We start from the raw sequence: 26,380 nt of genomic DNA, 5'->3' as shown, positions 1-26,380 counted from the left end.
TTTCCAAATGTCCAAGAGGAAAATAAAATCAGTTCGATGAACACAGCCTACTGTGTGACCTACTCCTGAAGCAGAGGCTTCTCTAGAAGGGAACTTGAATGTATTTTCTGAAGGACATGCTCTCAGAAAATAGCCCCAAAACAGGGCCCCAGGTGTCCCCCTCCAAGCCTACATCAGATGATGACCCATTGCACCTCGGCAGCCGAGGAGAAAGAAGGTGGTTTGGGAATGGGACAGAGCTGGACCCACCTCTCAGCTTTGTCTCTTCCTCAGACTTCTCACGCCTTCTGCATCAGCTTCCTCTTTTGCAAAGTGCAAGTGGTGACACAGGGTGGTGACCAGTTGGAGGGAACACATGTAAAAGGAGATCATGAAGGGAACATGGCCCCCCTCCTCCTCTTCTCCCATGCCCCAACCTCACCGCACCGTACAGGATTGAGATCAGGATGGTCTGTGAATGTATTTAAATAAACACAAAATCTGGAAACCCAAATCCCTCCGCGCCCCAACCAGAGCCAGCTTGATCCTTTTCATTCCTCCACCCCACCCCCAATCCCACACTTGTTGCTCTGACGCAGATGGCCTGTGGAGGCTGAGAACCAAACAGTATGGGGAATTGGTTGCTTCCTCAGCTCCTACAGATTCTGTCCCTAATTGCAAACCCATTTGGGATATATTCTCAAACAAGAGGCTTTGCACTAACCACTAGTTCCTAAACAAACAAAAAAACAAAAATCAGGGCTCAAGCCTTGTTCCTCATTCCCCCACTGCTGGCTCCTGGCACACCTTGCTTTAAAACAATTACTTGGGAAACAAAGGGCAACACCCACTCTGTTCGCCCCTCGGATCTGAGCAGGAGTCATTGTTCTCCTAGCAACAGGACCTGCCCCAGCTGCACTGTGTTTGGTGCTTGGGTTACCCCAGCCAGCAGCCGGAGGGCGTGCACTGTTGCTAGGAGAATCTGAACTTGAGTTTAAATTTGCAACCTCTCTTCCCAGGCGCACCTTTTCCTCAGCTGCAAACAGACACCCACTCAACAGCAGGACCCACAGCCCTGGGCCCCACAAGGAAATCCCCAGCTCAGATAAGACTCATGTGCCTCTTTTCTTCCCCCCTCTTTTTTTTTCTTTCTCTGTTGATTTTCAAACGGATCCAACAACCACACAAATAAACAAGAATTATGAAGAACTATCCATTAGACACTAACAACTGACCTATTGCCATGCACTGTTCTGGGGGACACAGCTAGGAAGAAAACAGGCAAGTCCTTGCACTTGCATCTGGAGGGAGGGGGGGTGGTAAATAGTGAGATAACACATCGGTCAGGGTTCTCCAGACAAATGGAACCAGTAGGAAATACGTATGTGTGCATGTATACGTATGGGTATAGAGAGATTTATTTCAAGGAATTGGTTCATGTGATTGTGGGGACTGGCAAGTGAAATCTGTAGGGTAGGCTGGCAGGCTGGAAACTCAGGCTGGTGCTGAGGCTGCAGTCTTGAGGCAGAATTTCTTCTTCCACTGGGAAATTCCAGTTTTGCAGTTAAGACCTTTCAACTGATTAGATGAGGCCCACCCAAGCTAGAACGAGCATCTCCTTCCTTAAAGTTAACGGATTGTACACGTTCCCACATGCATAAAATGCCTTCACAACAGCAGCAGGTTAGTGTTTGATTGAATAACCAGGTACAACAGCCAAGCCGACATGGAAATTAACCATTAACCAGCTACATATATACCCGTGTGGGGCAGTGATAAGTGCAACGGGGAAGGAGAAAGCAGGGTGATGGGGTCAGGGAGCCCCAGGCAGGGGGATGGCAGGAGACCCACTAAGTGAAATACACTATGTTGCTCAATATGAACCTGAATGAAAAATAAACACACCTAGGCAATGCACTCAGAAAGCAAAAACTCCTCACCCGGTTATATATCACCTTAGTCGAGATTGTGCTGCATGGTCACCCAGACAGGTGATGCCCCTGGTAGAGCTCTCATTAGATTGCTTGACATCCAAAGCAAGCCTTACAGTCTCCTGGGCCTGTTCATTCTGCAGACATGAATGCCCATGCAACAGCCTCCTGGCGTCTACGCTTGCTCCCTTCACTATCCTGCCTGGGTTCCTCAGGGTCCCGGGGCACTCCGGACAACAGGCCCTTCCAGCCCCCCAACCCCCACTCTGGCCTCCTGCCTCTTCTCCCCTTATCTCATCACTTGCATGCCCCTCTTTCTGCAGCTCGGTTCCCAATACCCTTGGCCTGATTCTGCCTCAGGGTCTTTGCCCTTTCTGCTTCCATGGGCTGAAGGGTCTCCTCTTGGCCATTTCCTCAGCTTTCCCACCGGCAACCTGCTCAGAAAGGCCAACCACTGGCTAAAATAGCACCTCCCTGTCACTCTCTGTACCTTAGCCTGTCTGCTTTGTCTTCACAGCACTTACCTTAAATATATATTTATTTGTTAATCATCTGTCTCCTCTCACTTGAATGCAGGGGCAGGAACTCTGGGTTTCATGTATATGTGTGGTAAAATAACATAAAATCTACCATTTAAGGTGTACAATTCCGTGACATTTCATACTTTTACAAGATTGTACAACCATCACCTCCACCGAGTTTCAGAACATTCTCATCACCTCAAAAGGAAACTCCGGACCCATTAACCAGTCACTGTCCGTTCCTCCCACACACAGCCCCTGGCAATCACTAATGTGCTTTCTGTCTCCGTGGACTGTGGACATTTCATATAAACGGGATCATACCACATGTGGCTTTTTGTGTCTGACTTCTTTCACTTACCATAATGTTTTCGAGGCCCACGCGTGTTGTAGATCAAAGCACTATTCTGTTTCTTTTATGGCTGGATACTACTCCACGTATGGATATGCCGCGTTTTCTTTAGCCGTTGGTCAGCTGATGGACATTTGGGTCGTTTGTACCTTCCACTATTTTAAGTGATGCTACAATGAATATTTGCATGCAAGTGTTTGTTTGAAGGGCACTCTGTTTTGATCACTCTGTGTCCCTGACCTGTGAACAGACCTGCACAGAGAAAGGCTCAATAATTAAAAGCTATGGACAGTTGTATCTTCAGATAAATAAAAGGCAAAGTTTGGGCATCTGATGTCCTCAAGCTTTAGGTCCCCCTCATCTGCCCTCTCTGCCACAGCCCAGGACTGACACCCCTGCATCTTCCTCTTCCCAAACCCACACTCAGGGTCCGCAGCCAAACCCCACCCAGCAGTGGGGCGGAAGTCCAGCTGGGCTCTTCCCCCGCTGCCCAGCTCCCTGGAAGTAAGCATACCCTGGCCGTGGAGAGAAATAGACCCTTCTGAATTCTCATGCAGCTCCAGGATGCCCCCAAAACAGAGCATCGCAATTAGAAGAATGTCTCTAAGAAAGATAATATCCCTGGCATTGGCTTCCTCAGGTTGCCATAACCAAGTGCCACAACCTGGGTGGCTTAAAGCAACAGAAATTTGTTCTCTCACAGTTCCGGAGGCCGGACGTCTGAAATCAGGGTGCTGGCAGGGTCATACTCCCTCTGAGTTCTCTAGGGGAGGATCTTCCCTTGCCTCTTCCTAGCTGTGAGGGCTTTCCAGCAATCCTCGGCGTCCCTCTCTTACAAGGACACCAATCATATTGCACCAAGAGTGCTCCCTACTCTAGTATGACCTTATCTGAACTAAATTACATCTGCAATGACTTTATTTCCAAATAAGGTCACATTCTGAGGTACTGGAAAATTAGGCCTTCAATATATCTTTTGGGTGCCACAATTCAACTCATAACCTTAGAGACAGTAATGGGATACACATCCTTGATCTCACTAAAGTGTAAATGACTGATGAGGTAGGAGGCGGGCAGGGAACCGCCCTGCAAAAGAAGAGGGGAGAGGACCATGCATATGCCATGCACAGACAGGTGGTTCCACTAATGAGAAGTGGGGTAAGAGGACCAAGGATGGAGCCACAAAGACTGGTTTCTTTGTCTTTCCCCTGATTTAGCTGAGGGACTACAGTTTAGCAGGTGCGGCTGCCAAACAGATAAAGGGGGTATCTGGGTCTCCTAGAGAGATCCTTTTAACACTCAGACCAGTTCACTCCTCCTCTCAAAACCCTCCCAGGGCTCCCTTGGCAAGTGGCCTAAAGTCCACGAGGCCCCACGCCATCCACCCTCTGCCTCCACACACACTCACCTCCTATCACTGCCCCACCACTCAGCCCACGCCAGCCTCCCTGGGCTCCTTGCTGTCCTGGAAAGTGTCCTGCCCCAAGCCTGTGTCCTGCTATTCTTCCTGCCTGGAATGTTCTGCTTCCTTCAGAGATCTCTGTGGCCCAAACTGTATCTTCTCAGGCCTTCCCTGACCACCTTATCCCTTCCCCAGCACTTCCCTCGCCCTCACCTTGCTAATTGTCTCCCCAGCACTTACCAACCTCTGATATACAGGTCCTTGCCTCTTGTCTCCCGGTCTTCCTCCACTGGACTGTGAACACCACGAGGGCAGGAACCTTGTGTTGTGTTTTCACTGCTGCATCCCAGGCCCCCAGAGCCGCCTCATGTACTAGGTGTTCAGTACATTTGCATCAGATGAAGGAAGCTGCTTCTGCCCCACCATGTGCTTCGAGAACCTTGCAGCTACTTAGGGGCCCACCTGGATCCTCCAGGCTAATCTCCCCATCTCAAGAGTCTTAACTAAATGCCATCTGTAAAGTCTCCTTTGCCATGTGCGGTAACCTTCACAGGTTCCGGGGGTTAGGACGTGGGCGTTTTGGGGGACCATTATTCAGCCTACCGCAGGCAGGAAGGGCAGACCTGCTCCTCAGCCCTTTTGCATTGACATCTGTCCGCTGCTGGGTCTGTAATAGAGGCCTCCTACCCACCCTCCTGAGCCTCTCCCCAACCCCAGCTTCAGGGGCTCCTGACCAAGTGGTACCCCTTCACCCCAGGCTTTCCCACAGCCCCAGGTAGCTGCAGGCCCCGGCTTACACCTGCTTCTTCCTGCTAAGGCTGAACCAAGCTGGGCAGGCTTAGAACCATTGTCACAGCAGCCAGGACAGTGCCACGTCCTTCAGCTTGTTTCAGGGGGAATGTGGAGGCAAGAGAGGGATGCAGGGGTATAGATGGGTGTCCCTAGGCCTCTTCTGTACTTTTCCTTCTCATCTTTCACCCCCTGCTTCTTCTCTCACGCTGGACACACTCTGATTTTCTTCTCTTGTTTTCTATCCTCCTCCACCTCAGCTAGCAACACCCAGTGGCAGTGAGCACTTTCCACACTCAGTGCACAAAGGAGAGGAAGTTCGCTGAGCCTTTGCTACTTCTCTCCCTCGTGCACATACACACACGTGCACACACACAGAGGAATCATATGCTGAGTCATATTCTGAACAATGTTTGCCAGCAAAAGAGGCCGAGGTCATGGACCCCACCCCAGCCCAGCCCTGTGTGATGATAAGAGCTACAGAGCCAGAAGGGCCAGCCCCCAATGCCATCATCATCCCTGACTGGCCGTGAGACCTGACCTGCAGACACTCAATGTTCTGTATAAAATGAGGATAATATCCCAAATGGAATGGCTTCCCCAATTTGTGGTCCCCAGAATCTTGGCATAACTTTACAAAATACTCTTGATGTAGAAGAATCTTTGTAACAACTGCACAAGGAAGAAACAGAGATCATGGATGCAAGAATCTCTTTTAACACCTGTGACAATTTTGTGGCTATCCAAGAGTCATAATTGGTTTAGACAGGGGGGACGCCATTAGCAAAGACTAATGAACTTCAGAGGAATTCTAGTTTGGCTAACTGGTTGAATCATTTATTCATCAAGAATTGGGATAGCTGGTAATAACCAAGTTCTGCTATGCAAGGGAAGAGACATTTAAATGTAAAACATGATATTAATGTAAATGTAAAAACAGGATCCCTTTCCTTGGGCTGTCTAGTAAGGGAGGTACACCTATAAACAGGTCATTATAATGCAGTGTGATATGTGCTAACAGAACTCTGTGTACCAGGGGCTGGGGCAGAACATTGGGGGAGTAGCCAGCTCTTCCGGGGGCTGTTGGGAAGGTTGTTCACATCCCAAGCCAAGCTTGGAAGGTGAGGAGGCAATGGCAGGAGAACAAAAGGGTGAAGCGAAATGAAAGCAGCGGGGGCAATGCAGGCATACCTCAAGAAGCAAGACAAATATCAAACCACCTAACCTGACACCTAAAGAAGCTAGAAAAAAGAACAAACAAAACCCAAAACCAGGAGAAAGAAGTAAATAATAAAGACTAGAACAGAAATAAATGATACAGAAACTAAAAAAACCAATAGAACAGATCAGTGAAATCAGGATCTGTTTCTTTGAAAACATCAACAAAATCGATGTGAGAGAGAGAAAGAGAGAGGACCCAAATAAACAAAATTACTAATAAAAAAAGGAGATAACAACCAATACCATAGAAATAAAACAATTGTAACCTGCATGCCAACAAATTGAACAACTTACAAGAAATGTATAAGTTCCCAGAAACATATAACCTACCAAAACTAAAGCAGGAAGAAAAAGAAAATTTGAACAGACTGATCACCAGCAATGAAATTGAATCAGTAATCAAAAAACACTCCCAACAAACAAAAGCCCAGGACCTGCTGGCCTCACAGGCAAATTCTATCAAACATTTAAAGAAGAGTTAATAACCATTCTTCTCAAACTATTCAAAAAAATACAAGAGGAAGGAAGACTTCCAAATTCATTCTGTGAGGTGAGTATCAGCCTGATACCAAAAACAGATAAAGACACATCACAAAAAAAGAGAACTACAGGCCAATATCTCTCATGAATATAGATGCAAAAATCCTCAACAAAATATTAGCAAACTGAATCCAACAATATATTTTTAAAAACCATACACCACAATCAAGTGGGATTATTCCCAGGATGCAAGGGTGGTTTAGTATTCACAAAACAATCAACATGATAATGTCACATCAATAAGAGAAATGATAAAAACCGTATGATCATTTCAATAAATGCAGAAAAAGCACTCAACAAAGTACACCATCCATTCATGATAAAAACTCTCTGCAAAGTAGGTCTAGAGGGAACATACCTCAATGTAATAAAGGCCTTTTATGAAAAACCCACAGCCAACATCATACTCAATGGTGAAAACCTGAGAGCTTTTCCCCTAAGGTCAGGAAAAAGAAAGGATGTCCATTTTCACCACTTTTATTCAACATAGTACCGGAAGTCCTAGCCACAGCAATCAGACAACATTAAAAAAAAAAAAAAAAAAGCATCCAAACTGGTAAGGAAGAAGTCAAATTCTCATTATTTGCAGACGACATATCATATATAAGAAACCCTAAAGGCTCCACCAAAAAACTACTAGAACTGATAAATGAATTCAGCAAAGTCTCAGGATACAAATCAGTGTACAGAAATCTGTTGCAGGTCTATACATGAGTAATGAAGCAGCAGAAAGTGAAATTAAGAAAACAGTTCCATTTACAATTGTACCAAAAACAACAAAATACCTAGGAATAAACTTAACCAAAGAGGTGTCTGAAAACCATAAAACACCGATGAAAGAAACTCAATACGACTCAGAGAAATGGAAAGACATTCCATGTTCATAGATGCAAAGAACTAATATTGTTAAAATGTCCATACTGCCCAAAGCAATCTACAGATTTAATGTAATCCCTATCAAAATACCAATAGCATTTTTCACAGAACTAGAACAAATGATCCTAACATTTGTATAGAGCCACAAAAGACCTCAAAATAGCCAAAGCAATCTTGAAAACAAAACTGAAGGTATCACAATTCCAGATTTCAAGTTATATTACAAAGCAATAGTAATTAAAACAGTATGGTACTGGCATAAAAAAAGACAAATAGATCAAATGAATAGAACAGAAAACCCAGAAATAAACCCCAAAATTATATAGTCAACTAATCTTTGGCAAATGAGGAATGAATATACAATGGGAAAAAGACAGTCTCTTCAACAAATGGTGATGGGAAAACTGGACAGCAACGTACAAAAGAATGAAACTGGACCACTTTCTTACACCATACACCAAAATAAACTCAAAATGGATCAAAGACCTAAATGTGATACCAAAACCATAAAAATCCTTGAAGAGTACATAGGCAGTAATTTCCCTGACATCAGCCAAAGCAACATTTTTCTAGATATGTCTCCTGAGTCAAGGGAAATAAAAACAAAAATAAAGTATTGGGACTTCATCAAGACAAACAGCTTCTGTGCAGCAAAGGAAACAATCAACAAAACTAAAAGGCAACCTCCTGCTTGGGAGAGGATACTGGCATATTCAATAAAAGGTTAGTATCCAAAGCATACAAAGAACTGATACAACTCAACACCAAAAAAAGAACAAAACAAACAAATAATCCAATTAAAAAATGGGCAGAAGATATGAACAGACATTTCTCAAAAGAAGACATACAGAGAGCCAACAGACACATGAAAAGATGTTCAACATCGTCGTAGACTCTGGGTCTGGAGTTCTCTCTTGTCCAGCAAGAGAGGGGAGGCAGGATTAAAATGCGAGAGAGGCTAATGTCCTGGAGGAGACAAGAGCCCTGGAGACAAGAGTCCTTGCTCAGTTTTTATTAGGATCAGAAGGCTTACAAATGTGATGAACGTGCAGAAAGAGACAATGAAACCGTGAACATTAACTCATGTGGGTGGGAGAAAGGGGATTTTGAAGATATGGGGTGTTAGGGGTTTGGGTCAGTACAAAACAAAATCCAGGCACCAAGGATATGGTTGTTTATGGAAGGCAGAAGGCACCTCATCTGTTTATCTTAGCTTGCCTAGGGGATAGACTTGATAGTGCCTGCTACCTCAGGGTCAACAAGGCACCTTTCTTTTGCTAATTAGCTCTGCTCTGGGCAACTTCTCCCTCCTGTGGTCTATAGCCCTTTTACTTGTTTACCTATTTTGGTCCTTTCCTCCTGTGAAAGCAGCTTTCTGCTATTATACTAAGAGGGTGGGGGAGTGGGGAGGTGAGGGGTGCTTCTGCCCTGACGACCTAGGTCTTGATAAATGATTCTTATGCTTTCATCCTGAGGCTTCCTATTCATTCCTATGTGCCTTGTTAACTCAGGGAATTCCTAAACTTATTCCCCACACATCACTGTCATCAGGAAAATGCAAATCAAAACTCTAATGAGATATCACCTCACACCTGACAGAATGGCTAAAATCAAAAACACAAGAAACAAGTGTTGGTGAGGATGTGGAAAAAAGGGAACACTCTTGCACTGTTGGTGGGAATGAAAGTTGGTGCAGCCGCTGTGGAACACAATATGGAGTTTCTTCAAAAAATTAAAAATAGAGCTACCCTATGATCCAGGAATCACACTACTGGGTGTTTACCCAAAAAACACAAACACACTAACTCAGAGGGATAACTGCACCCCTATGTTTACAGCAGCATTGTTTCCAATAGCCAAACTATGGAAGTAGCCCAAGTGTCCACCAACTAAAGAATGGATAAAGATATGGTACATAGTCAATGGAATATTATTCGGCTATCAAAATAAATGAAATCTTGCCATTTGCAACAGCATGGATGGAGCTAAAGAGTATAATGCTGAGTGAAGTCAGTCAGAGAAAGACAAATACCATATGATTTCACTCATATGTGGAATTTAAAAAACGAAATAAACAAGCAAAGGGGAAAAAAGCAAACCAGGAAACAGACTCTTAATAGAGAACACTCTGTTGGTTACCAGAGGGGAGATGGGGGCGGGGACTGGGGATGGGGATTAAAGAGTACACTTAACATGCTGAAAAACATAAAATGAAATTAGTGCTCGCTTTGGCAGCCCATATACTAAAATTGGAACAATACAGAGAAGATTAGCCTGGCCCCGTACAATTCGTGCAAATTCATGAAGCTTCCATATATTTGCGTCATTCCCCCAGCAAACTGCTACCCTTTGCCGATTAACTCAGAGGAAACAATAGGAGTCAAAACACAACATGCCACACTGAATGATGAAATTGTGTTATTTCGCTAGAAAGAAATTTTTTTAATGAAATTAAAAAAATAAAAAGAATCTCAGGTGATGGATGGGCACACGGCATCAGAGGTCGGGGGAACCCACAGCATCCAGACCAAGCCTTGACCAGAATCAGCCCCAGCTTTCACAACAGTGTTGCACACTGGAGCAGCCCCAGACCCCTCTCCATTCTCCACTCCTTGGACCCCCACCACAACCCACAGGGGCCACAGAAGGGGACTTTGGGGCTCTTTTACCTTGTTTTACCACACGCTGGTAAGGTCAGCGTCGTCCTTTGAAGAACTTCCGCAGTGGGTGCAGGCTTGTACGTCCCTTGTACCGCACCTGAAAGTACAACGCTGCAGGTGTCTGACGTCCTAACGTAGTTCTGCCTTTACAAGCCAAGTAGAGACCGGAAAGCGAGGCTGAGGCGAGAAGAAAGTATCCTTTCTAAGTTCATAGCTATCCGATTATTAGCATAATTGCTCAGCACCTGGTCCTCAGGTTAATTGTGGGGGTGGGGCCTAAAATAATGTAAGGAAAGCACATAATGAGACTAAAGACCAGTTCTGTCCGCACTTGCTGCCTGTGGGGTGACCTTGTATGGTCCCCTGAGGTCATTGAGCCTCAGTCCTGGGTTAACCCGCTGACCCGACCACCTCATGATACCCAGATGCAGTAACGCGCATGAAAGGATAGGACACCATAGAGATGTTTTATGTAAAAGAACAAGACAGAATAAAGAAAACAAAACAAAATCGTTTGTCAGGTGGTATATTAGCGTCCTAGGCCAGCATAACAAAGTACCGCAAACTGAACGACTTAAAACAACAGACATTTATTGTCTCTGGTTCTAGAGTCTGGAAGGCTAAAATCAAGGTGTTGGCAGAGTCCTGCTCCCCCTGAAGGTGCTAGGGAAGGAACTGCCCCATGCCTTTCTCATCTTCTGGTGGCCTCAGGTATTCTTTGGCTTGTAACTACATCACCCCAATGTTCCATGTTCACATGGCTCTTCCCTATGTCTTCACATTATTTTCCCTCCAGGTGTGTCCGTCCATTTCTAAAATGCACCTGGGGAGGCGTCTGGGTGACTCAGTTAAGCATTCCACCTTGATCTCAGCTCAGGTCTTGATCTCAGGGTTGTGAGTTCGAGCCCACGCCTAGTGTGGAGACGACTTTAAAAAAAGGTGGGGGGGGGGGTACAGATAAAATGCACCTGGGATTTTGGTTTTATTCGAGTATGGTGAGCCAACAGATCAGGGGATGATTGCCATTGAAAACATGGTTTGTGGGGCACCTGGGTGTCTCAGTCGGTTGAGTGCCCAACTCTTGATTCTGGCTCAGAGTATGATCTCACATTTCGTGAGTTCAAGCCCACATGGGGCTCTGCACTGACACCGAAGAGCCTGCTTGGGATTCAGTCTCTCCCTGTCTCTGCTCCTCCCCGGCTTGTTCTCTCTCTCTCAAAATAGATAAAGAAGCTTTAAAAAAAAGAGTACTCATTACGGTTTTCATGGGAAGGGAGGAGGAAGACAAGGTGAGCAAGCTGAGGAGGCTTAGGATTGGACAGTTAGAATAATTTCGGCAAGCTCTGGGCCGTGGGGATGGTCTCTAGATGGCTAGTACTTGGCCTCAAGGTGACTAGGAATATTCCCTCCTGGGATGTGAGAGCCAGATGGAGGAGGTGAAGTGTGGGCTCTGGAATGCTTAGTTTGCAAGGCAGGTCTCTGTGTAAGTCCCTTGCTATCTCTGGGAATTGGCCAATCATGGGAGGGCAGCTTCACCCCAGTCACTGAAGCTTCAGATGTCAGAGCATCAAGAATCCAGAAAATAAGAAAATACAATTAATACACTCTGTGTCCAGGGGCACCTGGGTGGCTCAGTCAGTTGAGCGTCCGATTTCGGCTCAGGTAATGATCTCGTCGTTCATGGGTTCAAGCCCTGCGTCGGGCTCTGTGCTGACAGCTCGGAGCCTGGAGCCTGCTTCGGATTCTGTGTCTCCTTCTCTCTCTGCCTCTCCCTGGCTCATGCTCTCTCTCTCTCTCTCTCAAAAGTAAATAAACATTAAAAAGAAAGTTTTAAATATACTCTGTGTCCAAATTTCCTTTTTTATAAGGGCAACAGTCATATTGAAGTAGGGCTCACCCTAATGACCTCAGTTTAACTTGGTTACCTCTATAAAGACCCTATTTCCAAATAAGACCACTTTCTGAGGTATTGGAGAGTTCAACATATCTTTTTTACAGGACTTAATTCAACCATACAGATGAGGAACAGTAAGCTTTTTCAGTAAAGGGCCTGATAGTGAATGTTTTAGGCTAGGGGGCCATAATTCCTCTGTCACAACTATTCAGTCGCTGTTGTAGCAGGAAAGCAGCCGAAGACAATATGTAACTAAATGAGCATGGTTGTGTTGCAATAAAACTTTATTTGCAGAAACAGGCAGTGAGCCATACATGGCTCACAGGCCATACTCTACCAACCCCTTGATAGAGACAAATTTTCAAAACAAGAAAAAATGAGTGTAGATAGCCTTTCTGACAGAGGGGATTCAGCCAGAGAAACAGAGGTCAGGAGCAAAATTTGAGTCCCCAGAAGTATTAGGGGTGAAGTCAAGGCAGGTCTAAGCCCAGGGTCTAGGCTCAGGCACGTGTGTTCAAAATGAGAGAAGACAGAGCAGGCTGGACCCCTCACAGGTGCTAGGCACTGATCCTACAGAAAGACCGAATGGCTTTGCCAAGATCCGGGGGTAGTGGAGGCCGGAAAACAAACACAGGTGATCTCACTGAGGCGGAGTTTGTAATCACGAACTTACACACCTCCCAGGCCCGGGGTCTGACTCCGGAAGACAAGACTATGGGGGCTGGGCGTCTCGAGGGCCAGAGAGCCTGGACAGAGATTGTGGAGAGCAGAAACAGAGTCCATAATGTCAGGCTCGCCACTGAAACTTGTTTGGGGAAGGGGCTTTAGAAATACCCTCCCCACAAAAGCAGCCAAAGATGGGGCACCTGTACTGAGTTCACAAAGGCTCTCTGAATTGTGTTAAACAGCAATTAATAAGTAAACACTCAGGGTTGCAAAGAAATATAAACAGAAAGGTCAGGATACTAAAGGCAAGTCGCTAATTGTGCTTGTTTAGCAGTATCATAAAACTTTACCCTCATTGGCCTGTCATCCTCACACCTCATTGAAAATCCATTAAAACAATGGCTGGGCCATTAACCCTGACTTGCAGGAAAAAGCTTCCCTTGGGCACAGTTTTTGACTAGGGTCCTTTCATTAATACTTCATGTAATTGCTCAATTGCGAGCTGGATAATTATGATTACACACCGCTATTTAAATACTTAAATACGGAGGGCGAGAACCAGAGACTCTATCTTTTCTTTGCATCTTTTTAATAAATACAAGTGCAATCACCCCCCTCAGGCAAGATAATGTATTAAAACTTGAATTTTTAAAACAGACAAAAGTCCGATGGCTCCACTTACAAAAGAATTTGCCATAGGATTTCCTAAATAGTGAGCTCCCAGAGCAATCAAAACTGTTTGATTTACAAAATTTCAGTTTGCTAGGGTTATTTTCCATCTTCCAACTGGAGCACAAAGGGGGTTTATGTGTATATGTGAGAAAGAAACATGACTGCTACTAAGCACCCTAGTGACTGCTGCACGAGAGAGCTAAAGGCTCGCATTTATAAGCAAGGTGGCCAGAAGTCATATTTTAAGGGCACCTTGAAGATCAGCCTCAAAGCCTGGGATAGGGCTGTTGACCTGCCCGGACATGCAAGGCAGATAGGGGAGCCACCGGGGTCACCAGTCAGAGAAGAGCAGGTGGAGAGGCCAGACTGCAATCTGGAGTTACTACAGATAGACCTGCCTCCCGTGTGTACAGAGGGGAAAGCCCTGGTTACCGCCATTCCCTAGCCGTACACTATGAGACAAACCTACCCAGCACCCCTTCAGACACGGCCTGATGTAAAGCTCGGGGGAACATTAAAGACTTGGCCGATAAAACAGTGGCTTCTCTTTCAGGATTCCATCGGCTTCCATGGCTCTGCATTAAAAACCAACCACATGAAATTGCAATATGCCATCTTGCAGGTGTGTGGCAACAAAGTCTGTAGGCTCAGTCGAGTAGTAACTTGTGACTAAGGATTGCTAAGAAATGGGTTTTGCTAACGATTACTCTTTGAGTTGTGGTTTTTAGAGTAAATCCACGGCTACCCCCTCTATTGGCTGCACGCTCGCTCGCTTGCATTTCCTGATGCTTCTGTGAGGCAGACAGAAAGGTGTAGCAATGACGTGGTGAGCCGTGCCCAGTAGTCTCCCCACACAAGCATAGTTCCATTTGTGGCCATCAGTTGTCTAAGCCAGAAGAAAAAGCCACCTGGCCTGCTGGCTCCCAGGATTTAATGCACACACACCACCAGTAAAATGTGCACATGAAGCGTGGGGCGCTGGAGAGAATTGCAAATGTTTTATTTGCAAAATAAGAACACTTGATCAATAATCTGTCATCTGCTAAGACCAACATATTAACACCGACAAAGTCAGAAGGAGAATCTATATGCATTCCCTCCCACAAGACAAGCATTACATTCACCTTATATATTAAAATATATGACTCACATTTTTCTCATTTTGCTGCAGATTGGTGAAAATGTTCCTTGGGAAACTACAAACATCAGTGCAATAACAGGGACACACAGAGTGACAGAGTTTGGAAACCATTCCCCAGACCTTTGCTGTCCAATTCAGTGGCCACTAGTCACATGGGGCTATTGAGCACCTGCATTGTGGCTGGTCTGAACTGAGGTGGGATGTCATTGTAAAATTCACACCAGATTTCAAAACATAGTACAAAGAAATGTATGTCTTTTTATATTGATTACATGTTGAAATGATCATTGATGGGGTTTCAGAGCAGTGGGGGTCTAGAGCTGACAGCCAAGAAAGAATTCTTGAGACATCTTTGGGGCCAAAAGGTGATTTTATTAAACCATGGATAGGGACAGGACCCATGGGCCGAAAGAGCTGCACTAGGGTTGTGAAGAGTGCCTGGTTATATACTATGGAGCTGGGGGGAGGTAAAGGCAAAAGAGAGGCCTCCAGAAGGACTTTCATATGCTAAAGAGGACCCATAAGATACCTGGGGCCTGGCTGTAGTCCAGCGGTTGTTTTCTTTCTGGTAAGTCATTAACATTAAGACAGTAGGGGGTTCCTAGAGAAATGTGATACTCTGTGTACCTCCAGTATTTGTCAATGGGCTGCAGGTTATAAGGAAATTTAATTTTACCTACCATTTTCTTCTCGCCTTTGTTCCCCACATCACTGTGGAGGGGAGGGTGATGTTGGGGCTCCAGGAAACTAAGTCTATAGGTTTTTGGAGATTAGGCCACTGTTAAGATTGCCTTTTTCTTGTAATTTACTAAGACATTTGTAAACTGATGGAGACTCTTGTCCTGTGTGACTGTGATCTCTATCAGTTAACCATTGGTTTTTCCCCTTTCCTTTGTTCTTGAACAGCCAGGAGTGCCTGAGGAATATCATACTTATCCAATGGTGGGGGGGGGGGGGAGCATTTGCAGTGTATCAGCTTACCTTATGCTCCCTCATCAATAATATTTTGGCTATATTAATACATCATTAAAGTGAATTAAACATGTTTTTTACTTTATTAAAAATGAGCCTACTAGAAAATTTTAAATTACTGTGTGGCTTACATTATATTTCTATTGAACAGTGCTGCCTAGATGGTCAGCCTCATTTGAAGAATATTATATGCCATGGAGGTCGATTACAGCTTCTGAGTGTATGTATATATATCTTATATATTTGGCATTAAAGCACCAAATAAATAGGACTTGGATTGATGTTTCTACACAGGGCAGGGAAGTTATGACTATGAGAACATTAATATGTTCAAGACAGACTGGTCCTCGGGCGATTTTACTTGCTGTTCCAGACTATACATTTAATGCCCATTGTGGCCACAAGAGGGCAGTAGCGTATATAAAAATGTGAGCTTTTACCCAACTATTAACTGTGAAAACCCCACAGGCAGAACCATTACAAGGCAAGCATTCAGCAATTATTAGAGCTGATCCTTTCCCCCCCTCTTAAGTGCCATCTGCCCTGGGAAGAGGAAGAGACCACAGAGCACTGGAAGGCCCTTAAACTATGAGGCTCAGACAAAGCAGCAAAGCAGGAAAGCCATTCCATGTGAGAGAAATCATATTCAGAGACAGATGTTCAAAACCCCAGGGAGTAGTCAGATTTACCTTCCTGGCTGTGCTACTAAGAAAGTGTGTGGCCAAAAGCAAGTCACTGGGTCTCGGTTACCTCTGTGACATGAGGTGGAGTGAGATGAGCTTTAATGCACCCTCCAACTTCAGCTTCCTTACTTTCAAGAGTAAACTCTGCAGGCCTGATGTTATTGTAGATTTAATGGGAAGTCAAAGTGAGCAGTAATTCAAAGACTTGCAGGGACAATGGTACTATAGATTCACACCTGGAGGCCCCCTGTGCTCCAAACACTTAACAATAACTGATAAAATACAAAAAATTTTAAGTCAAAGCCTTACTCAAAAGGATGCACATCTCCAAAGATCAGAACAGCAGGGACATGGCACTGTAAGCTGGATGATGCTGTGGGATCATGAGTCTCCAGGGCAAGAAGCAGGCAGAGGTGGTGAGGAGCTTTTCTGTTATGGTGAGATGGGGAATACCACATGAGGAGGTGTTCCCAAACCAGGGACCGTACGGGGATCCCACACCCAAGAACCAGGTGCATAAAATGCAAAACTGCTTCCAGAGCTGAGACTTACACCAAACTTCTTAGCCCCACATGAAGAAGAACTGGTTCCCTGGCCCAGTGACAGGATCAGCAGCACTCTCACATTATGACAGCATTGACACCAGAGTGGACACTAGGAAATCTGGTTCTAAGCTGGGGGCTATGAAGACCAAGAGGAAGTAACTGTAAAACCACAGTTTGGGGGGATGAGCATGACAGAGATCAAAATAACAAATAATAACTCCCCCAAGAGAAAGACTAAGAAAGGCAGCCAACACCCAAAAAGCAAATAATCCAGTTAAGAAATGGGCAGAAGACACAAATAGACATTTTTCCAAAGAAGACCTACAGAGAGCTAACAGGCACATGAAAAATGCTCAATATCACTCATCTTCAAAGAAATACAAATCAAAACCATGATGAGATACCACCTCACACCTGTCAGAATGGCTAACATTAACAACACAGGAAACAACAGCTGTTGGCAGGGATGCAGAGAAAGGGGAGCCCTCTTAAACTGTTGGTAGGAATGCAAACTGGTATAGCCACTCTGGAAAACAGTACAGAGGTTCCTCAAAAAGTTGAAAATAGAACTACCCTATGACCTGGCAATTGCACTACTAGGTATTTCTCCAAAGAATACAAAAATATTGATTTGAAGGGACACATACACCATGATGTTTTTATAGCAGCATTATCAACAATAGCCAAACCATGGAAAGAGCCCAACTGTCCATTGACTGATGAATGAATAAAAAAGATGTGGTATATATATACAATGGAGTCTTACTCAGCCATCAAGAAGAATGAGATCTTGCCATTTACAATGACATGGATGGAGCTGGAGTGTACTATGCTAAGTGAAATAAGTCAGTCAGAGAAAGACAAATACCATATGATTTTACTCATTTGTGATATTTAAGAAATGAAACAGGTGAACATAGTGTGGGGAAAAAACAAGAGAGACAAACCATAAAACAGACTCTTAACTATAGAGAACAAACTGAGGGTTGTCGGAAGGGAGGTGCATGGGGGATGGGCTAAATGGGTGATAAATATTAAAGAGGGCACTTGTGATAAGCACTGGGTATTATATGTAAGTTATATGTAAATTCTACTCCTGAAACTAATATTACACTATGTGTTAATTAACTAGAATTTAAATAAAAAATTGCAACAAAAAAAGTTGACTGCCTACATGAAACTTACATTCTAGTGGAAATGACAATTACTAAAAATTATATAATATGCCAAGTAGTAACAAGTGTTATGAAGAACTGTTGAGAATCCTCAAAGATAGAACAGAATGATTAACAACTATATGTAAAAACAAATTATGAAACAACAAATATGCAAAATTTTAAAAAGCAAGTAATAAAAAGGAGACAATTGAAATGAAAAATTATAGATTTTGAAATATGTAAACTCAGTAGTGTTGGATAAACACTAAGAAGTCATAATGAAATACAGAGTCATTTATTAGAAGGCAGTACTAAAGAAATCACACATAATGCAGCACAAAAAGAGAACATGTTATATATATATGTGTGTATATATATATACACATATATATATATATATATATACATAGTTAAGATATATGGAATGTAGAATTATAGTGGTTAAGAGGCATAGAATGTAGACTGGCAAGCACCAACATACAGCTAATATTAATTAAAAGAAAAGAATAGAAGAAATGTGAGAGAAGTGATACCTACACAGATAATACCTGAAGTTTTCCAGTATTAACATTAGAATTCAGTAAGAATTCTAGATATGGATATATAGGAACTTGTATCTTCATTATGATGTATTTAGGTGCCCACACATCATACTGAAACTAAAAAACATGTAAGGATAAAGGAAAAAGTCATACTTGAGAAAAATAAGACTGTCTACAAAAGAAAGAAAATCTGAGGGTAGCAACATCATCAGCAACAGTTGCCAAAAAACATGGAACTCTTGCAAAGTGCTGAAAATTGCCAATCAACATAGGATTCTATACCCAGCTAAAATATAGATTTTTTTTTTTTCAAGCACTCAATAATTAAAAGAAATAATGGCCCATAGGTCGCAGGTAAAAGAATTAGTAAGGAATGAAATCACAATGGAAATTACAAAAATTTGGAACAGAACAACAAAATCACAACATATCTGAACAACAGTAACAATAATGGCTATGATATGTTGCTTCTGGCTTTGCGCCAAGAATTACTTTAGAAATTTCCCAAGTAGTATATCTCTAAGCCCTCAAAGTCAGGAAATGAACTGGGTATTAATAACTCCTGTGTAAGGATGAGAAAACTTTCTGGTAGAACAAAATAATCATGTTGCTATGGACTAAATGTTTGTGTCCCCCCTAAATTCATATGTTGAAGCCCTAATCCCCAGTACAATGGTATTAGAGGTGGGACCTCGGAAGGATAATTAGGTTTAGATGAAGTTATGAGGCTGGAGCCCCCATGATGGGAGTAGTGTGACCTGATCAGAAGAGGAAGAGACCCCAGTGCTTCCTCTCTATGCCATGTGAGGATATAGTAAGAAGGTAACCATCTGCAAACCAGGAAGAGGGCTCTCACCAGAATCCAAACATGCTGGCACCCTGGCCTCAGACTCCAGAGCTGTCAGAAATAAATGTCCACTGTTCAAGCCACCTCCTCTATGGTATTTTGTTATAGCAGCTCAAGCTGACTAAGACACATGCATAACAGTCTGGGTCTGTACAAAGATAGGGAGGCAGCCAAAGAAGCAAGAAGGCAGGTATAGATGGGTTTTACTGACCCTTAGGAATAAGAATAGGGGGCCTGTGCCAGAAACAAACAGCTGTTTGGCAGGCAGGAGGGGGAGGCAATTTAATTCTCAAGTATTTCATGCTGGCGATGCCCCTTTGCCCTACTCTCCTTCGTTCTAGGCCCCCTGAGTTTGCTCCATTTTAAACACTATAATATCAGGAAGACCTGCCCAGCTTTTAGCCTGGACTGGATTTCTTTTTGTGTGTCTGGGTTTTTTGTTGTTGTTGTTGTTTGATGTTTTATTTATTTTTGAAAGAGAGCACAAGTGGGGAAGGGGCAGAGAGCGAGGGGGATAGAGGATCCGAAGTGGGCTCCGTGCGGCAAGCCCCGTGCGGGGCTCGAACTCACAAACCGTGAGATTATGACCTGAGCCGAAGTCAGATGCTCAACCGACTGAGCCACCCAGGCACCCCTGGACTGGGTATTCAAGCTGTAAACAAAGAGGCATTTACAGGAAACAACCACACACTCGGACTGAGGCCCCCAAGCCTGGCTGCACCCAGAAATCTCCTGAGGAGCTTTCAAAGATACCAATGTCTTCCCCTCAAGATTTGCATTCCATTGATCTCAGGTGCTACCTGGGCAATAAGATTTAAAAAAAAAAAAAAAAGTACTGTCGTTCAACCAGAGCTGAGAACCAATGGCCTAGAGGTGGGTAAGACGAAGGAAAACGTTCTTGCTGAATGTGGTGACAGGGACTTATCAGCCTCTTCAACCGCCAGGACCAGTGCTTTGGCAAACCTCACTGGCTACTGTTCTGACACCTTCAGGAACTGGTTCCCCTTTCCTTTAAGGAAAAGTGTCCTCTTCTCTGAAATCAGAAAAGAGGAAGCATAGAGCATTTGTCAGCAAAACTAACAATCTCCCCGAGTGGAGGAGGGGAGTTGTCTCTTCCCTTGGCATGGACAGAGTTAAGGCCAGCAGCCTAGAATAAGGGTGGTGTGGGGAAACAGTTCGGTTCCTCCTGTGCACGGCCTCACAAGGAAATGACCCAGACGACATACGATCTGTGAAACCTCATCCCCTGGGGTCTAGAAAGCACTTCCCCCTCCTCCCCTCTGCCCCCTCCCTCTCTCTTTGCTCCCTCTCTCCCTCTCCCCACCCCCACTTCTGTCCCAGGGTTCTCTAAATCCTGAGCTGGCCCTTCTTCACACGTCCCCAACTCCCCCAACTCGCACCTCATTAGGCAGGCCCCCAGCAGCCCGAGGCCTCTGGCCATTGCTCCGCTCTCTGCCGCCCACATACACCCGCATCCATGCCATCCCTGCCAGCTCAGGGTCCTGGGCACTCAGGTCCTTAGCCACTACCCAGAGGAACGCCTGAGTTTTCGGTGGGACCTCTGTCGGCCACCTGCCCGTCTCACAGAAGGAATTTGTCCTAAGTCACCTGCCAGTTGTTGACTGAAGCACCTTCTCAGGTTTGTGGCTCCCAGTCCGCTGATTGTACAGACCCCACCTCCTCAGCAGATGCTGCAGGTCTTCCGTTGGCCCCGCCCTGTCCCTCCCTGTCACCTATCTGCCTGGGCTTGGGCTGTCCACCCCACACACGAGGCTGCCGTCCCCCCGGCTTCCTCTCGGGACTGACTTCAAACTTCAAACTGACTCAAACCTACTTCCTGCTCTCTTCTTCTGAAAATTCCTTCTTCCTCCCACCCCTGCTCCCCCTCTGCGGCCATATCTAGGTCCTCAGGGCTCTCCTAGCACGTGAACTCTCTGCCTTGCCCGCCTTCCTCTCTCTTCCCCCTTGATTTCATCTTGGGCCCCTAGCAGGAAGCAGAAACCGAAAAGAACCATGAGGTGGCTGTGCCCAGTTTGTCACTGGACTCGCCCCACCGTGCCCACCCAGTACCTAGCAGGTACCTAGGAAAAGGAAGCTGCTGTCCGAGCAGCCCAGGAGAGAAAGAGCATTCTGGCCAAGAGGGATGGCCTGCTTCCTGACAAGTGTCTGCCACTCAGACATCCCCAGGGGCACACATATCACCCAGACCTCGGGGCCTGTCCCACCTGCCAGGTAAGTTCTTTCCTTCACTGGACACAGAGGTACAGCCTTCTCAGGGCTCCTGGGGAAGTGGGCCGCACAGACAGGTAAACAAGTGTGACCACATAGGGAGCAGACATTTGCCATGAAGCAGAAGGCAGTCGGGGGGAAGGCACTGAAGCGAGAGGGAGCCTCTGTGGCACCCAGGCAGCTGGAGCCTCACTCTCCAGACTGAGGCTTCTGGCCATGGTTCCCCCTCACCTCCCCTTGGCCTCAGACTCTCACACTCTCTCCTGTGCCTGCAGCTGGGTCCCGGTTCTCTACCCGCCCCTCTGCTTTTCTCTCTGGCACTCTTTCACCCCTGGTCCCTTCTCTTCCAGCTGTCGCCATCTAACTGCACCCCACATCACTCCTTTCTTCTGGGCTGCATAGCCAGCCGCCTCCTGGACTTCCCCCCACGGTCACAGCCCTACCTCCAGCGCTGCACAAGCACAGCGTCTCTCCCCACGAACTGAGTACCCCCCATTCAGCAGCCCAAACACCATCCCTTGGAGCCATCATCCTTGACTCACCCTGCCCGAACCCAGGCTGCTGTGAGACCCTGTCTATTCTCTCGTGTCCTTCCTGCCCACTCCTACCCTACCTTCCACTCCCACTGGGGATACTGAGTCCCAGTCCCAGCCTCTCACTGCACCTAACTTGTTTCTCCCAGAACACCCTTAAGCACAATACGCTAGCTGCCCACACAGGGCCGCTAAAAAGTCATCCTGGGATGCTGCCTGGTATATGTTGCTGCCCATCTCTCAGAAAAACCTTCAGTGTCTCCATTGCCCACAGGACTGCGCATCCCAAGATGCTCCCCCTTCAGCCTCTGACCTCCTCCGCCTTCCTACCTCCTCCTTCCTGCCCTCCTACCTCCCACCACTCAGTGACTCCACCAAATTTCATAAGGCCTCTGGGCTTTTGCTCATGTTGTTCCCCTTCCTGGAATGCCTTCTCTTTCTCTCTATTGGGTGAGTGAAATCCTTCCTTTACAGCAGGATCAAGCTCTACCTTCTCTGGGAAGCCTTCCTCAGAGCCCCAAGCATCAGCGTGCCCCTCCCCAGGCACTGTGGCCGTGGCTGTCAGTGGCACTCCCTCCATCAGGGCACCAGCTGCCTTGAGAGTCTGAATAGTTTCTCTGTGCACAGTCCTATCTCGACCATGCCTTTCACTGAGCTGGACAGCCAGCACCAGTGCTGGGCTGTATAGAACAGAGACTCTCGGGAGCCTGGGTGGCTCAGTCGGTTAAGCATCCGGCTTCGGCTCAGGTCATGATCTCACCTCTCATGAGTTCGAGCCCCTCATGGGGCTCTGTGCTGACAGCTCGGATCCTGGAGCCTGCTTCAGATTCTGTGTCTCCCTCTCTCTCTGGCTGCTTCCCAGCTCATGCTCTGTCTCTGTCTCTCTCTCTCTTTCTGTCTCTCTCTCTCTCAAAAATAAACTTAATGGGGCGCCTGGGTGGCGCAGTCGGTTAAGCGTCCGACTTCAGCCAGGTCACGATCTCGCGGTCCGTGAGTTGGAGCCCCGCGTCGGGCTCTGGGCTGATGGCTCAGAGCCTGGAGCCTGTTTCCGATTCTGTGTCTCCCTCTCTCTCTGCCCCTCGCCCGTTCATGCTCTGTCTCTCTCTGTCCCAAAAATAAATAAACGTTGAAAAAAAAAGTTTAAAAATAAACTTAAAAAAAAAAAAGAGGCTTTCTATGGGATTGTGCTGATGGTATGTGGCAGGTTCTGGTCAAGAACTTGCTGCCTCCATCCCCCTCGCGGAGACTGGTTTTCAAATGACCAGAGGCCCACTCCTTCCAGTGATGCATGGGAAATAGGACGCCGTAATGAGAGGAAAGCTGGCTGCTTGGTCCCATCCCCTCCAATCAGAAAGTACCATTTATGCTCAGAGTTCAGCACTGAGCATCACAGGGGGTCCCCAGGAAGGAAAATAAGACAGGTGCCCCCGTCTTTCAGGAAAGGGAGTGAGAAAGATGCCCCCTTCTCTAGGGCTTAGAGCCAAGTTGACTTGGAAGTCCTCAAGGGGCCACACCTCCCCTCAGAGACAGAGGAGGCCACGTCATAAACCCCACTCACCTGATCCAAGTTCCCACCGGCTCATTCCCACCCAAAGGTCCGAGAAGCCTCCCAGGTCTCTGCTGATCTGTCTCGGGAGGCATGGCAGACCTCCCTTTCCGGGTCTCAAGTCGGAACATGAGACAGAGTTGATAAATGGCCACTGACGCAGTGGTTGCTGCAGGTCGCGGTGCTTGTGTGGGTGTTGTGTGGTCGTGCAGATGGTGTGGTTGCGACTGCTGTTGTGTGCTTATGTGCTTGCTGCAGTTTACCGTAGCGATTGCTGATGTTGGTCATATGGCCCCACAGTGTGGTGGCTGCAATTGTGGTTGCTGGGGAGTCTGCGGTCATCGTGGTTGTGTGGCCGTTGCAGGTATTCTGACTCCTTCATCACAGCCTGAGTAGGAGGCCAGCTGCGGGGAAGGTGGCCTCTTGTCACCTGACACCATCTCAATTCCCGGCACCCGGCTGAGCCCAGGCAAAAGGAAAGGAACAGGCAGAGAAAGGAAATCTTCTCCGGGTGAGCGGATGTTGGAAGCAAGAGCCTCTCCAGCCCCACAGCCCCTCCCTCTTTGGCTGCTGGTGATGCCCCAACACAGCTATGCAGGCCACTTACCCAGAGCTGGGCGAGGTCCAAGCACTTGAAACCCTGAAGGCTCGCCTCTGCACAGCACCACCTCTGTTCCCAAGGATACTTTCCTGTGCAGAAACATCTGCATCACCAAAAATAGACCTTGCCCCATCCCCCCTGCCCTGAGGTTGTCAAGCAAGCCTGGCCAGACAGTGCTGATAGCGCTCAGGCAAAAATCAAGCAAACTTCTGTCGTAGGGGGCATATGGGAAGACATGTCTCACCTCAGATCACAGTAGAGACCCAAGTAGAGGGCCCAGCCTGATGCCCATCTGATGCCCACCTCTGCGATCTTGGACCCAAACTCAGCATGAGGCAGGGCAGGCTGGTTCAGCCCTCCAATAGGCAAGACCTGGGCATATCCTTGCTCACCTCCACCCACCACTGTTACGAAGGCCCCATGAGGGATTCGAGTCGTACTGATGCTATGTGGTTTCCCCAGCATGGCAGGCAGAGACACTCAGTTCTTGGTACCCGGGATGGAACTTTATATCTGCCTCAGAGAACCTGGGTCCTGTGCGATATATCCCCTCCCCTGAACTCTGCTCCCAATCAGAAATGTAATTGTTTTAAATGTATTAGTAGATAATACTCCACATGGTCCAATAGCCAAATGCACAAAAGGGAATACAGTGAAATACACTATACACTCTCATATCTTTCCCTTAGCCACCAGAGATCGCTTATGAATATGCAAGCAAATATGCACATGCATCCATATAAAGAAACATGGCACGTGGGAAGAGGACAAACCTTGGAGCCAGACTGCCTGAGTTTGAGACCCAGCACTGCCCAATACCAACTGATACATGACCTTGGGCAGCCTCTCTGTACCCCAGGTACCCCCATCTGCAGAGCACGACACAATCATAGTACCTTCTTCATAGGATGGGGGTGAGCTTAAACAACACATAGGAGCTCTCACTGTAATGGATGTTCTTTTCTTTCCTCTTTTACGGAAACGATATGCACTGCTTTGCACATAACAGTTCTACACCTTATCGTTTTCACTTCCTAGTGGATCTGCAGCTCATTCCCCTGTTAGTACATAAAGAGTTTCCTTGGTCTATTTCAGGGTTGCATAGTATTCCGTTGGCTCAGTGCACCATAATTTATTCAGATGATCCTTCTTGGATGGACATTTTGGTGGTTTCCAATATTTTACTCTTACAAACAATGCTGCAATGAATAACTTTGTACATACTTTATTTTGTCCAAAAGTGATTAGGATAAATTCCTAGAAGCAGAACATTAGCCAACTGGTATATATGTTTGTGACTTTTTGCCATCCATAAATGTTGCACAGATTCAACATCCCATAAGCAGCATATAAGACTTTCTGTTCCCCAGGCCTGTACCAGCAGAATGTATAAATAAATTTTTTTATCTTTGTCAATTTGGTACATGGAAAACAGTAAATGCTATTTCTCTGTAGTTTTATTTTATAATATCTCTTATTACACGTAATATGAAGCATCCTTTTATAAAATCATTTGTTTCCTTTTCTGTGAACTCTCTGTTCGTATCTTTTGCCTATTTTCTTATTATATGGTCATTTTTCTTATTGACTAGTGAAAGGTCTTTATATGTATTATTATGTATCACCATATTTTTCCTGGTTTAGCATTCCTCTGTAGAATTTGCTTGCTGGCTTTCCATACATAATTTTTAATGCAGTAGAAGTTATCCATTTTTTTCCTTATGACTTTTGTATCTTATGTCATACTTTGAAACTTCTTCCCCATTCCAAAATAGTTATTAGATTACTTCTTTTTTTAATGTTTATTTATTTTTGAGAGAGAGGGAGTGTGAGTGGGGGAGGGGCAGAGAGAGAGGGAGACACAGAATCTGAAGCGGGCCCCAGGCTCCAAGCTGTCAGCACAGAGACCGATGTGGGGCTCGAACCCACAAACCATGAGATCATGACCTGAGTTGAAGTCGGACACTTAACCGTCTGAGCCACCCAGGCTCAGGCCTAGATTGCTTCATAATCTCCCACAGTTTCTTATTGCACTTGAAAAAATTTAAATCACTGAACTTTCCTGGTATGTTTCCTGATAT

At 45.8% G+C, this 26,380-nt stretch overlaps 1 long non-coding RNA gene and 1 pseudogene across 5 annotated transcripts in view; one reads left to right on the top strand and one right to left on the bottom strand.

The window, feature by feature from the left end:
• Positions 1 to 2,792: 2,792 nt before the first annotated feature.
• The window catches only part of LOC113603825 (uncharacterized), a 43,084-nt gene continuing 19,496 nt past the window's right edge, over positions 2,793 to 26,380 (bottom strand). For 2 of the 5 annotated variants that reach the window (XR_008293189.1, XR_008293186.1), the window contains 4 exons: positions 24,306 to 24,388; positions 23,711 to 24,157; positions 3,298 to 10,448; positions 2,793 to 3,035 (listed from right to left, as the gene is read on the bottom strand). This is a non-coding gene — a long non-coding RNA (uncharacterized LOC113603825). The remainder of the gene's footprint in view (positions 3,036 to 3,297; positions 10,449 to 23,710; positions 24,158 to 24,305; positions 24,389 to 26,380) is intronic. The other 3 variants (XR_003425551.2, XR_008293187.1, XR_008293188.1) reach the window with 3 other exon arrangements.
• Positions 9,831 to 9,931, top strand: LOC113604023 (uncharacterized; annotated as a pseudogene).

The sequence above is a fragment of the Acinonyx jubatus genome, chromosome E4, assembly GCF_027475565.1.
Source record: "Acinonyx jubatus isolate Ajub_Pintada_27869175 chromosome E4, VMU_Ajub_asm_v1.0, whole genome shotgun sequence".
Taxonomy (NCBI): domain Eukaryota; kingdom Metazoa; phylum Chordata; class Mammalia; order Carnivora; family Felidae; genus Acinonyx; species Acinonyx jubatus.
Note: the sequence above shows the minus strand (reverse complement) of the source record. Positions and strands in the feature narration are given on the sequence as shown.